Here is a 14,943-nt window from a genome sequence, read left to right on the forward strand (position 1 = left end):
CTGGCTGTAGCCTCTCTGACTCCTGCAATGGTATTTCATGCCGCATGTTTTTTCTGGTGTCCTTATAAAAAGGATGTTGTCACACCGTGGTGATGTCAAGCTGGGTTTTTGTTATGTCTTGTCATTTCCTGTTTTATTTTGAAAGTTAACTCTCCTCTCGTTTCAGGTCACTTGCCCTTCCTCATGTGTCACCAGTCTGATTGTCTTCCCCGCCCTGATTGTTTCCACCTGTTCCCCATTTCCCTCATGTGTGTATATATAGTCTGTGTTTCCCCTTGTCCTGTGCCGAAGTGTCTTCGTTCGTTCTGTCGTCGCACCCAAGCCGTTCCTGGTTCCAAGCCTGTTTCACGTTTCTTGTCTAGTAAGTTTCATAGCCTTGAGTTTCAGAGAAGATAGTATTTTGTAGCCTGTTTTCGTCCTACGGGATTGTTTTCTGTTTGATTGTCTTTTCTTTTGATTAAGTTTTTCATCCTCCGGGATCGTTTTTGTTTGTTAGCCAGTTTAGGAGATTAGGTCGTAGCCATAGATAGTTCTGTTTCCTCCTCATTTTGAGTGAGTGTTTTTGTTTGATAATCTATTTAGTTTTTTCCTTCCCATTTTGGTGAAGCGTTTTTCTTTTTAGTTTAGTTTGTCTTTTTCAGTGAGTGTAGCAGAGTTTTTAGTTATAGTTAGAGTGCTGGTCAGAGTAGCCATTTTTGTTGTAATTTTTGTAGACTGTGTACAGCAGCACCGGAACAAATAAAGGTTCTTCCAAACCTGCCAATTCTGAGTCCGCCGCTTTGTTCTGGGCCTGACAGATGTGAGGTGTCATAAATCATAGGTTGACTTTGGACCTCCAGAATCAACTTCTTCCCATCCATGGTGTCGACGGGGTGAAAAGACGCCTGAAAACCTCTGACCTGTTGACTTCAGGTCGGCCTCGCCCATTATGACGTGTTCTTGTAATGAAACTCGATCCGTGGTGAACATAGAGTATTTTATTTTGAAAATAAACCAGGGTTTTATTTTGTATTTTGTAGCCATTTCCTCCCCCGCACAATCTGCTCTGTGCTGAATTTATGCGGCGTGCTCCGGTGTCCGTAAATAATAGAAGCTCTGCGTATGTGTTGTGGAGGGCTGGCGGTCGCCACAGTCGTTCTGGAGCTGTGACGTAGCGGGACCGGAGACTGTGTGAGCTGACACATTGACATTGAAAATTGAAACGTATCGGCATATCATAATTTATGCACACAATTCAGTCGTGTTTATTTTAGGTTACGGACAGTTGCTGTTGTTGGTAGCTAAGTCTACAGGTAGCTAAACTGCTGTTGTTGTAACTAAACTGGCAAAAATACCAGAAGAACATTTTAATGGGATGCCTCAAGAGCTTCAGAAAACTAAGTTGAATTGAGTCAGATGTGATCAGGCCTGACGCATATCTGTGGCTGAATTCAAATGAAAGTGTGTCAAATATCTGGATTCTATCCACACAGACTTGAAATGACAAGGGTAATGATTAAAAACACTGAATGACTAAAATGAAATGATTGAATAATTCCATTTTATACTTGCAGTAGCAAAATGTTTAGTTATAAAGAATCTCCAGCCATCAGTTGCAAAGTGCTGCATGCTTGTTAGGGAGTTTTGTTTACTCAGCCACTGGAGGCTTTCAGTATTTAGAAATCTAAATTATTCAGAAGCCGTTAAAGAAGTGACATTTAAAAAACACTGGGAAATAGTTTAATATATCTTTTTTTCAGAAATGAGTTCCAGGGAGCTTAATGTGAAGAGATGATATCAAAGGAAACACACACCATCTGTAAAGTAGGAACCCTATTAGAGAAGTGTGGATGCACAACTTATAACAAACACATATACATATTTTTAATGTCTTTCAGTAGTCTAGAAATTATACGTTTCAGGGTCAGGTTTAATGTACTGTGCAAAAAAATAAATAAAAAAGACAAATAAGAGGGACTGAGATTTATAAAATAGCTCATTTAATCAACCAAACAGAATAAAAATGGCTCTTTACCTTGATAATTAAGCACAGAGAAAAGTTATTTTTCTTTAATCATTACTGAACTGTGCTATTAAATGACAGCTACAGCCCAGGTCGCCCTCATGGATAAATCGTCTTTACCCAGACGTTGTGGAGTGATTGACAGCTGAGCGCTTAAATGAAAGGTGAGTAGATGAAAAACTTCTGTGGGTCTAAGCTGTATGGCTGCATCATAGTGCAGGTTTTGAAATCTCATTACATTTTTCCCCACAGTCTGTCTCTTCTCTTGCCAACATGACTCCAGTGACTCAAGTTTCTACCAGTGTGGCAATATCATGAACAACTAGGTGTGGTCACACCCACTAATAAAGACAGTGTTACAGTAATTGAACATTTAGAGCAAGTAGGGACTGTAAATATATTGTACTGAACTCATTGATAAATGTTATTGTTTTGAGTACGATATGTAGCCTAAATTATGTGGTCACCTGCGTTTGTGCATTACTCTGCATCTCCACAGCCCCCAATATTGTTAAACAATAGTTTTAACCGACGTTTAACTATTTTTTTAATCATGGCACCCTGTAAAAATATGACCAATCTTCATGGTCCGAATTGTATTAAAAGACAAATACTAAAGGATAGGAATATCTTGTTAGTCATGTGTCTGCCTGCCCCGGGGACTTCTACCATTTGGCAGAACAACTCTCAAGGAAGGCACTCAAGAGACATCCTAATGATGCCCGAACCACCTCAGTAGGCTCCTAGTGAGATTAGTTAACATGAAGATAAAACTAGGAGTAAGTTAAATTTTAAGACGACACCACCTAGTTTTAAAAAGTGCCAAGGACTCTAAAAAACTGCAAACGTTCTTACATAAAATCAAATCATCCATAAGAGTCTGGCTATCCACCCAGGCTGGATTTATAATGCCAAACAGATTCTTTAGCAGTGGCAGGCTCTACCAAACTAGTTCCTCCAGGGCTCCGTGCTTCCTTGTTCTGACACAGTTTTAAACTCTCACCCGATGCTCCTTCACACATGTCCCTCATCTGCCTAAAAGCTGCCAGTCAGTAAGTCTGTGTGTAGTTCAGGGGCTGCTAGGAAAAATCACTACATTCTAAAAAAAAAAACACTAAAAATAATTAAACATTTGACCTTCGTTTCACCTCCAGTATGGGTCAATTTACATAGACATGTTGGTTCTATCTGTCCTGTTGTTGTCATGGTGATTTCGTTTTTATGGGCAGATTAATGCCACAGATTCGTCTGTTAATTTCATTTAAAAGCCTGAGCACGGGGCGGCTGCAAATTAGCTTCAGCTAGACACGCTGTACACTGTCAGATCTGTTGCACTGATCTGACAGTAGTCTCAATTAGTCGACACAGGACCTGCCCCTTCATTTCAACCAATCAGATTAGAGAGCCAATCATCTTGTTGTTTTGAAAACTTACAAATCTGTGCAGCTTCTTTAAAACTGTCATCTGTTGTTTCAGGGTTTGACTGATGCAACTCAGAACCTGCTGACTAATTGGTCCATCACTGAGTTCATCGGGAATGCTGCTTCAGATCTCGTCTATTTACCTATGGCCCAGAACACAGAGAAGCTCCTTAATAGAGTGATTTAAGAAAAAAATGTGTCATTCAGTCTTTTCCCTCAGTCCATGTATGTGAACATCTCTCATTTAGATCAAAGAGATGAGATTGTTTTGCTGTTTGTGTGCCTCTGTGCAGTTCTGGAGTCTGCACTAATTGGTTTCAGGCAAAGTGTGTGTGTGTGTGTGTGTGTGTGTGTGTGACTGCCTTTGTGTATGTATGGAGTGCAACAGATCTGTTTGCTTCAGGCTTATGTGTGTCCGTGTGTGTGTGTGTGTGTGTGTGTGTGTGTGTGTGTGATGATTAGAGGCTAAATTATGCTGTTTGTTGTTATGGTAGCACTTGGGCAGCTAGCCTGCTAGCTACAGCGCTAATGTGCCGAATGGACAGAGAAGACTTATCATCAGGAATAATGGCCAATCAGCCACACACACACACACACATACACACGAGCAAAGTTTAATTTAATCAGACAAGCAACGTCACCCACCCACACACATTAAAATCGAGACATAGGCGCGCACACACACACACAATGTTATTGTGATGGAGTTTGGAGTGGCTCTAAGTTTTGGAAGAGCCAGAGGTTAAATAAATACAAAATTAAACTGATGCAGTGTCAGAAGCAGCATTTATCAAATTTAACAGTGACAGGACAGTACTGCTAGAAACTGCCACCACTGCTGAAGGACACTTTTTGATAGGCGACCGCCACATCAGCGCTTAGACTGGAGACATTTAACATTTTATGTAAGAAGGAGAAGATCAAAAAAAAGATTCTACATTCATTTTTGGGGAGGAAACAAGGACACAAGGACTTTATTGTAAAACTCTAGTTGCCATAATTCAAATGTGACACAAGTGAAATTAAAATCTGGATTAACTCTTGCCCACGAGAACTGGAAAAAGATGTTAAGAAATGTTCATGCTCATTTGAACAGGGACCTCTTTAAGCATGTCTTTTAATTCCTTTTTTTGGTGTGAGTGTGTGTAGATGTTGTGTTACTCCTTGTGGGGTGTGGTTAAGTGTCTTCAACTTTAACTGTTCAAATAATTCTATTCATTTAAGCAGATCACTGATATAACTAGGTTTAGTGCTGAGATCTTGGAACATGGCAACGCTCAAGTCAGATGGGAAAAGAAACAAGTTCTCAGATTATCAGACAGATTTTTCGAGCGTTTGGGTAAAAAGTAGTAAATTAAACATTGACACATCATCTGGACTTCAAGAAGCAACATTATAATTCCTTTGGAGTCATATTTGTAGCAACCAGATCGATGGAAGTCTGATATTCACTCATTTTTAGCTCTATTTTTGGTCTCTACCAACTCCTGAGGGAAATATCTGGCTTTTTAGATGCTAAATGTGCCTCTATGTTCAGTAGCTAGACCCTAACTGTGACTGTCTGCTGTTTGGTGCTGGGCAGGTAGAGCACTCTGTGGGTTTTTGCTGAAAACAGCTGCCTGCTGTGACCAAAATGAGAGTGAACCAAAACAGTAAAGCTGTGAGCTATAAAACAAAACTTTATGAACTGAAATATGCCACAATAGAGCTGGTCCATAGAGTTGAAGAGAGACGCAGGGTTAGTTGATAATTCTGTGTGGTTTCATCACTACGAGTGACAGCTCTCACATGGTCATGGGATACTGCGTATGTGTTGTGTCTTCAAAGGGAGCTGTCTGATGAATGTCCTCAAGTGATGTCACCAGTTTGTAAATGGAAAAAAAAAGTTTGTACATGGAAAAAAAAAATTTAAAAAATCTGTGAGTGTGGAGTTAGAACGAGATGATCGAGGAGACCTCCATAGCTCACTCCTCATCACTGCTTGAGGCTTGATTGCATATACTAGTGCAGTCAATTATGGGTTATGTAGATTCAACACATTCTCATCATAGGTTGTCAAATACTGATGTTGCTTTATCACTGTCCTTGGTGCTAAAATGTACCTTGTACAATGTAATCAATGCTGTGAAATGGTTGCAGTCTGGTTAGATTAATGCAACAGAATTACTGGTCAATGTTGACTTTTGGTTTCAGATGGGACGTGAACCCCAGTCACTAAGGGTGCGGATGTAAGCCTGTTGTGTCTCCTACAGGTGATTAAGGCTGGATTCAGCTGTGGTGAAAACCAAGGTTTTTCCATTCATATGAGTGGAGGTTGTCTTGGCGGTCTTTGTCAGTGAAAAACTATTCCGGCAGGCAGTGGAGAAGTTGAGCCAGATCCAACTTTTGGAAAAACAGAGCCCGACAGCAATCAGATACTCGGATCAGGTAAACCCTCCACAGTTAGCCTGAAATGTCTCTGAAACTGAGACTATCCAGGTGGATTCATGGACTCTGATACTCTGATACCTGTGTATGTGTTGTTTATTTCATGTACCCAGCTTCTAAATCTGAGTCTGACTCTCAATTTATGCTGAAAAATAGAGACACAAAGAAGTCTCTTTAAAGACGTCTGAGAGAGAGAGAGAGCACTTTAGTCAAGGGACATAGACAGTCGATGACAGTGAGCAAAGCGTCTGCCTTGATAAAGCCGATTAATCTATATATCAAAAGCTATTTCCTGATTATTTGATAGTGATTGTTACAGTAAGCACACATAGATACTATGTGTCACACTATGATATAGACAATATGTGTCTATACGTGTCTCTACTACACCACAGCACCTGATCCTGTCTGAATGCAGGACACCTTGTGCATCAGCAGTTGTAACTAAACATTGGTATTTGACATTCGTGGAATGAATATGAAAATTTAATTGGAATGCAATATTTAACTGTTGTACTGAACTGAACACTATTTTAATAGCAGACAATATGACAATGCTGTTTTCTTAATTCTGCAAAGAAAAATAACTGCTCACATCACATTATCTGCTTTCCATCAAGTTCAAAATTCATGTTAAGGTTCAACCATGTAGAGCCCTGCAGTCAGGCATTTGCTCCAACCTTATAGGTCTTAGGGCCTCTGACCAGGGTTTACTGGTTGCCCCAATGCATGAGAGAAAACAAAAAAGGTGATCATGCCATTGAAAGTGGTGGCTCAGACCATGTGGAACGTTTTTCCCATAGACTTGCATTGTGCAGTCTCTATTCAAGCCTTTAACAAGCAACTCAAGACCCATTCATACAAAGTGGCCTTTGTCTTGCTTTGTGCTGTCTAATGTTCTTGTTGCTCATGTTTTATTGTTTGCTTCTTTTTATTGTTTAACAATTTACTCTTGTAAAGCCCTTTGTGACCTTGCTCTGTGAAAGGTGCTATACTAAATAAATTTCATTTTTATTATTACCACCACCATCATAGTGTAACAGTCTAACACAATGTCTGATAAATAATGGAATGCTGACAAGTTTTAGGTTCCCCCAGAGAGTCCAGGGGATGAGGGCAGTAACAATAAAATCAAAGAATCAAGGGAAACAGAGTAATCTGCACAAACACGGTTTATTAACAAATAAAAGTCAGAAGTAAAATACTCAAAAGCCACAAAACACTAAAATGAACACTAACTTAGATGTTCTATAGACACAAACTCAGCACTCCCAAATGTGAGTAAGTTTGCATTGAAGGTCAGCAAATTATGCATAGAGACCATCCCTTTAGTGGGACCCTTTAGAGGGAATAAGACTTTACACTAGCAGCCAAATAGACTAACCTGCCACATGGTCTACTGACTCTGTAACACAGGCCTTTCCATGCTTTTAAGTTCTGGTCCTGATTAGGTGATAACTGCCACTAACCACTCACTGGGGGTTCTCTCACTCCGGGGTTCACCGACTTGCCAAAGGACACCTTCAGCTGGAATGAAGGAGCCCTTGAAGCCACTTTCTTTGATCAGAATCACATGCAAGATAACACATAACATCCACTCACTAACACGTCAAGTAGTCGATAATAAAATATGACAAAAGATATTATAAACATATTTGCAATATGTCATTTAAATAAAAATAGCTGTACATTTTTGCCCAGGAATGTTTAATGGATGTGCAAAGGTTCACAGTATGTATGTTCACAGTAATTAATTTTTCATTTTTCAATTCATACCATTTTCTTTTTAATGCACATTTCATTTTTTTAATTTGCATTTTCATCAGTTGATATTTGTTGCCTTGGTCAGAGAAAAAAACTTTCAACCAAGGCTCTACACAATGCATCATTATCAGTTGTTGATCTCTGAGGTCTGCAGTATCTCTCAGGTCATTAAAACAAGAGATCCTAGTGGTCTCTAAGTCTAAGTTCAAGACTTGTCCTGACTGAGATTTCAATGTCTAAGCTCTCAGGTTATAGAATAGTCTCACTCTGGAAATCAGACCAGCAAAGTGCTTCATCAAAAAGGTTGTACTTCAGACCAACAGAGAAGCTGTAATCTCCAGCTTGACATTGTTTGCCTCCCTTGTTTGTTTTCTCTTTGTTTTCTTCATGTATCAGAGACCAGCAGCTTTGCGCAGTATTGATTTTACATTACTGACTTTCTACAACAGAGTTCAAACTGTTACATCTCACCAGCACGAGAAGCCAAAAGCACAAGCCTGGTACAGCTGTAATATGTGCCTGCTATGTTCCAAGGCATTGTGAAGAATAGCGCTGCAGTAGGAAGATGGCTATTGTAGTACATTGCAATGTTCTGTGAGTCTGTGACTAGTAGTATTAATACTACTGCAGTATACCTGATCCAAATGGAAGGAAAGGCAAGAGACCAACGTTTGTTGTGGGCTTTGGTTGCAAAAGTCTGTATGTGGAGAGCAAAAGAGTGCACCCATCGGCTATCACTAGTGTGTTTTAAATGTTTATTTGTAATGTGTGTTTTATAGTAATATAACTGTACTGATACTATATCTATAATATTAAACAGCTCAAGTTTTGTACAGCGCTCGCATTTATTGAGATCCTGATAAAAAGATATGCTGCAGAAATACCGGGGGCATCACCATCTTTGCTCTAACAGGTTGTAGGAGCAAAATCTCAAGTATGTGCAGTTGTAGGAACAGCTGAAATGCTCCACAGAGCCCCCAGAAAAGGGGATATTTTATTCAGCGCAGCATAAAGCCTCTGTAACACATCATTTGAAACACACTGCAATTACATTTAACTTTGCTGCTTCTCGGTCCGGATGGAGTTCTGGGGCTATATTAAGGTGTGAGGGCAGTAAGTGTCTTGTCTGGTTTTCTCGTTGCTGGTTATCCTCAGTCTGCTTTATCTGTATTGATATATCTCTCTGGTGGTTTCTCCTCTTTTGTGTAGCAGCCTTGGTTTTCTACCTTCCTTTTTCATTTTGCCCCTTCTCTCTGTCTGTCTCTGTGAAGTGAACTTTCATTCATTAACTTTCTCGCCTTGGCTGGAGCAAATTAAGCTGATTGCAGCTCTACAGCCACTTTCCACTGTGTTACATTAGCATGATATCTTGCCAATCTCTTTTTTTCAAATTCCATCTGCTGGTTTTAGCTTTACACTACATTCTCTTACAGTAAAAAAGTCACATTTGTGAGATAACTTAGCTGGCCATTAGGCTCTTGGCCTAAGCACAGCAACTGTTACTACTGTGTTCTGGGACAAATGTTTCATTAATGATGGGGCTTTTTAGCTTGAAGCCAGATTATCCATCAGTAAGAGCCATTTTAAAAAGCATCACATATCTGTCTTTGTAAAGAGATTGCTTACTTGGACTGCACTCAACATTACAAAAACCAAATAAAAATTGATTTATAATCAGCACTAGATGGATGTAACACAATGTTCTAATTGAAATAACAATAAAACTGGCATTTGTACATTGTACCACTAACAACAGCACATTTGGAGGACATTTCTTTCATTGGTGTTCGCAGGGAGATAAATGTTGTCCATATGCTTATTTTTAAAGGGAAAACAATCTTTTTGCATATGAAGCCTATAATTTAGTTGTCTTTTTTAATCATGCTTTTTAAAATTGGATGTTGCTGCTGTTCTCTGGCTGGGGATAGATTCATCATTTCAATGTGTTTTTACCCTCTACTTATGTATACATTATTTATTGGGTCTTTATTCACAATGTTCAAAATGCTTTTCGTCTAGATGTATTGTGTAAAGACTAACAACAATAAAAAAAACTCTGTAGACTCATATTTAAAATAAAAAGGTCCACACCAATGTACTTTTTGTAAAAGTGTCTGTGACCAAAACCTCTGTGATAAAAATGGGATAAACATGGTCATAGATAAAAAAGAAACAGGTCTAAGAGTCTATAGTCAGGCTATAGTGGCTTCTTGCTCGGTCATGGGCTCCATTTCACTTCATCCTCTTTAGTCTCTTTACATTAGCTATGTCCATGGAGGTTGATGAGCCAGCTTACATTGCTCGCCCGGCTCCTGTTCTGGCATGACATGGGGGTCCGCTCCACGTCAGCATTCCTCTCTTCACCCTATAAAACCTCTTCCTAGTGGTCCAAAATGCCTGTGGTACAAACACTAACACTGCCCTGGTACTCTGAGGTCACAGAAAAAAACAAAAAGCATTTTCTCTATAAAATATGATCCAGTTTCACCAAAATCAGAGAAATAGTTGGTGATGTGCAACTTAGTCCCATAAAGTATTACATATTTCTCGCTGGCGATTTTACAAAGTTACATAGTGCAGAAACATTATGTTTGCATGGTAACATTTTTACATAGGCATATGCTATAAAGTGAACCACAGCCATCCTAAATATCAATGTGAGTTCAATGAGAATGAGAGTTTTTCCCACCCACACTTTAAAGCTCAGGTTTCACTTCAGCTCTATTATGTTATCATAATTGTATGAAGTTTTATCAAAATGTATTTATTCCACAAATTCAGCAATATTCTTGCAAGGACATTCGTGTTTCTAATCTCCCTGTCATGGACATTTTTTTTTTTTTTGACACCAACACGAACGTAGAATATCAACAAATGTAATGTTTTGGTAAATTCATCTTATGTATTCTGTTTATGTAACGTTGTCTTTCATTGCATGGCAGTCCTCACCTAGCTTCTAAAGCCTCCATCTTTTTTCAGTGTGCTAAAATCTGATTTTTAGGGAGGTTCTGAGGACATCTGATGATACCATATCCTGTCTGAGCCTTCTGTTATTTATGTATATATATATATCTATACTATATATATATATATATATAAACTTCCCTCTGTCCTTTTCATTATCCTGAGGCTTGAATCTGCCCTTTCATCTTGGAACAATTCTTCTGTTTTGACAGATTGGAAAGAGCTGAAGACTCAGACCTCCAGCTTAAATTGGTTTCCTCTGACATCCAAAACGAGGAGAGAAAGAGGGAGGATGGAGAGATGGAGGTGGAAAAACCAACTGTTTTTTCACTCTCTAAGATCTGCTCCTGGAGGGAAGAGAGAAAAAAGGAGAGATGCAGACAGAAATGAAAAGAATGTGTTGAGCAATAGATGTGAGTTGAGGAATGGAGACAGAACCTGACAGTAACTATGCAAAAGTCATGCAAATAATGATTAGAACTTAATAAAACTATAGAATCACAGTTTCACAGTTAATTTCTAAGTCGGATTAGTATTCAGCCTGTTGGTCATGTGTAAAAATGTTAAGTGTAGTAGTTATGAACTGTAATCAAATCACAATCACTTCACTTGTTCAGTTGTCTGACATCAAATAGAACTATGTCATGCTTTAATAAGTGCCATCCTTCATGGCTGTGAAGTGAAGCCAACGCTGAAATGCCAAAAACTGCAGTTCCTTGAATGACCACTTGAGGCTGGCTACAGAACAAGTCAGTCTCCATAAGTACCCATGTTCAAATGTGCAACTTCACAGCAGAAATAAACATGTTAACAGCCTGGTACAATTTTTTTTGGCTAATTCCCCCATTAATTAACTGGACTGAGTCTAACTTTCCATTTAACGCACATGTTTAAATTGTATTAATGCTTAAAGTTATGCATTATTAAAACTGTGGCCGCAGTAGCTCAGTCCGTAGGGTTTGAGTCCAGTATGGACCAAAGTATGGAAGGTGGACTGGAGGGGTGCCATTTCACCTTCTGGGCACTGCTGACCAGTGATGGGAATAACGGCGTTGAAATAAACGCTGTTACTAACGCCGTTAGTTTTTTCAGTAACGGGTAATCTAACGAGTTACTTAATCTATCGTTGTAACGCCGTTACCGGTACCAACCCGCCGTTACTGCGCGTTACTGAACCAACCTACTCGTTTTGAAACTGGCACCTCACTCAACTCGCATACAGGCATGATTTTTTTTCTCCCTTTGGTAAGGGTGGGATACGTAATGACGATTGGCTAAAGCAGAGATTTCATGTTGAGCCAACCAGAGACACACGGTGGGCGGGTATACACACAAACCAACACACAGTCGTAGCGCGCGCGCACACACACACACACACGGCATGTCAGATGAGATGGCGAGTCCCGAGGCTGAGTCTAAGACAGCGTTTTCACGGTGGAAGTATAGGCAGTATTTTAACCTCATCGAGGTAAAAGGTAAAAATGTACATGTTACATGCACACTGTGTCTAAGACCAAAGACTTTGTCCACATCAAAACTTGTAATTGCGTTGAGGTGCAATAAATTAAAACCTCCGTATGGGTATCTGTTGTTTGCTTTACTCCAAATTACTCCAAATTATTTGGCATTTTTTAACTTAAAAAAGTAACGCATTAGTTACTTTCCTGGGTAACTAGTTACTTTTATAGTGTAGTAACTCAGTTACTAACTCAGTTACTTTTTTGGGTAAGTAACTAGTAACTGTAACTAATTACTTTTTCAAAGTAATGTGCCCAACACTGCTGCTGACTGCTTTCAGAGTGCTGCTCTGTGTGGCTGCCCATCACTCTACCATCTCTCTTCGATTTGCATGTCTATGAGCCCTTAGTCCGTGGTTGTATTTGGGGTAAAAATGCATGTACAGTCGTCCCTCGCTATAACGCGGTTCACTTTTCGCGGACTCGCTGTTTCGCTGATTTTTTGTGTGTAATTTAGCATGCTTTTCTTTTACAGCGTACTGTACAGTATGAACGCGCATTGTGTTCTGCGTCCTAAATTGGCTAAGGGAGTACTGTACAAAATATGTGTATAAAAGTGTGTGGTTAGGGGTTTTACGGCCTTAAAACATGTATAATAATTGTAAAACTCACTTCGCGGATTTTGTTTATTGCGGGGTTTTTTTAGAACGTATCCCCCGCGATAAACGAGGGACCACTGTATACAATTTGAGTGAAATAAAAGAAAGGGATCAATAAAGTATATATTCTATTCTTTGACTGTTCCACCCACATTCCATGTCTTTGCTCATTTGTGGCAGACGCAGGACTGCCAAGATGGCTGAAGCCAGAACCACCACACTGAACATCACAGTTCTTCTGTAATCTGTGACGTCACCCACAGGTTGTATAAAACAATGTTTTATACTGTCTTAAGAACAGCCATGCTCACTCCCATCTTTTTTTTTTTGCACCAAATTAAGTAGTAACCATTGCTGGATCACTGACCAAGCTGCCGTTTGTGAATGAGAATATCAGTAGAGGTGGTGATGGAGAGCTGGAGGGAAGATTACAAGGATTTAGCCAGCTGTGAGTCTATAGAGGATCAATGCTGTCCCAGTCCTTCCCCAGTGCCCATAGAGACAACCTGGTGTTGTCAGATTTAGATGTTTTACTGTGGTCATTGCCTCAGGCACCATAGTAAAAACAGATTCATGAAAAGCTAAGATTCCGTTCCTGGAGCTCATCAACAGAACACATTATTATCTACCTAAACTTCTGTTTACTCAAATGCCTGATCCCAGCACATTCATGGGCTTGAGATACAAAATCCTTATGTAGCCGTCCAGAAAGCACAACAATATTCAGAAGTTCTCCAGGGAAAATTTCCACCTGTCATGTTCTTGCTTGCCACAGAGCCTTCCAAGAAACTTTTCATTAAATAAAGGGAAATAGTAAATATAGAGACAAACCAATGGCAACAGGGAGTGCTGCTCTTATATAAGGATCAAAGAACAGCATTTTGTACGTTTCTAGACAGTGAAGGGCATTGACAAAACCTTCGACTGAACCTCTTCTACCCTTTTTTTTGTTGTTGTTGTTGATAGCATTAATGTTTGAAGTTCTGCAATGCTCACTTTTCCTTAAACATGGATTTTGTTGCATCCAAGTGAAAACAGCAGCTTTCTCATCATATGACATCTACAGTACATCCCACAAAACAATGTTAGTTTTTAATATGATATAAAAATGAATAAATACATTAAACATATTCAATGTGTGTAGATGGGCACAGTGGAATCAATATATAATTGGATGTGGAATGTGGATTTTTAAATGATTTTGATGGCAGCATTATACTCATAATGTTCATGGATGTGTTGTGTGTGATGTGTTTATATGCACTGCACTTCACGATTCCATCATCAGTCTGTCATCCAGTGCAGTGATCTTCTCTACAGTTACTGAATGTATTAATGAAATGCATACCACAAAATATAGTGCTTTAAATAGACCTTTCTCATAACAAACATTTTGACTTGTCATAGATGACTGGTGAAACTAATACCATGCAACTGGCTCACCTAAATGTGATGTAGCTATTTTCCAATGCTTTTTTTTTTTTTGCAGTGGGCTTACTATGCCACCGTGCTGAGTGTCTATGTAAATAATGGTAACAGTAACTGAAACTCTGCCTCATTTTTGTCTCCTTTTTTCTCCCACTCATGTTTTGCATGAGTCGCCTCTATTCTCCTTTAATATGTCCATCATTGCCAAAGAAGGCATGTACACATCAAACGACCAACCAATCACAACTGTAGTCTGTAGCACTGTGACATATACTCGCATTTATATGATCCGATTTAATGCAGAAGTATTAATCAGGCTTTAGTCAAGTTCTGTCTTCAGTGTTGGCAAAGTAACTTGGGCAGTAATCCTCCAGATATAACAAGTCATTTTCGATGCACAAGGCTAAATGTATCAGGTAAACTTAGTAGTCTGTGATTGCCATTGACAGGATTGTCATGCGTCAACAAATCGACTTGTCAGTAGTGATGTTAGAGGGGCTGTGTGTGGGATTTAGTGCCATCTAGTGGTGTAGTTGTTGACTGTAACACACTCTTCGAAATTGTTACTACTATAAAGAAAATATAGTTGTACTGGAAGGGGTACTGCAGTGCACAGAAGTTCTTTCCATGGTAACAAGTGGGCATGAGTCGACATGAGTGGACATGGAAATCGATGTATTGTCACTGTTACATTAATAGACACAATCTTCCACTGGAGGTAGGTCATTCATTGTTCATTTGGCAGCTTACAACATCAACAGCCTGCAAATGTTGGGCGTGCTGATTCCTTCCTTCTTCTTATTTTTAGTTGCCATTTGTCC

At 39.3% G+C, this 14,943-nt stretch overlaps 1 long non-coding RNA gene across 1 annotated transcript; it reads left to right on the forward strand.

Moving 5' to 3' along the window:
* Window positions 1-302: 302 nt before the first annotated feature.
* LOC113747346 (uncharacterized) lies at window positions 303-3,577 on the forward strand. The gene is made up of 3 exons (XR_003463587.1): window positions 303-361; window positions 2,084-2,166; window positions 3,479-3,577. It is a non-coding gene; the product is annotated as an uncharacterized LOC113747346 (long non-coding RNA).
* Window positions 3,578-14,943: the final 11,366 nt, after the last annotated feature.

This window comes from Larimichthys crocea, chromosome I (assembly GCF_000972845.2).
Source record: "Larimichthys crocea isolate SSNF chromosome I, L_crocea_2.0, whole genome shotgun sequence".
Classification (NCBI taxonomy): domain Eukaryota; kingdom Metazoa; phylum Chordata; class Actinopteri; family Sciaenidae; genus Larimichthys; species Larimichthys crocea.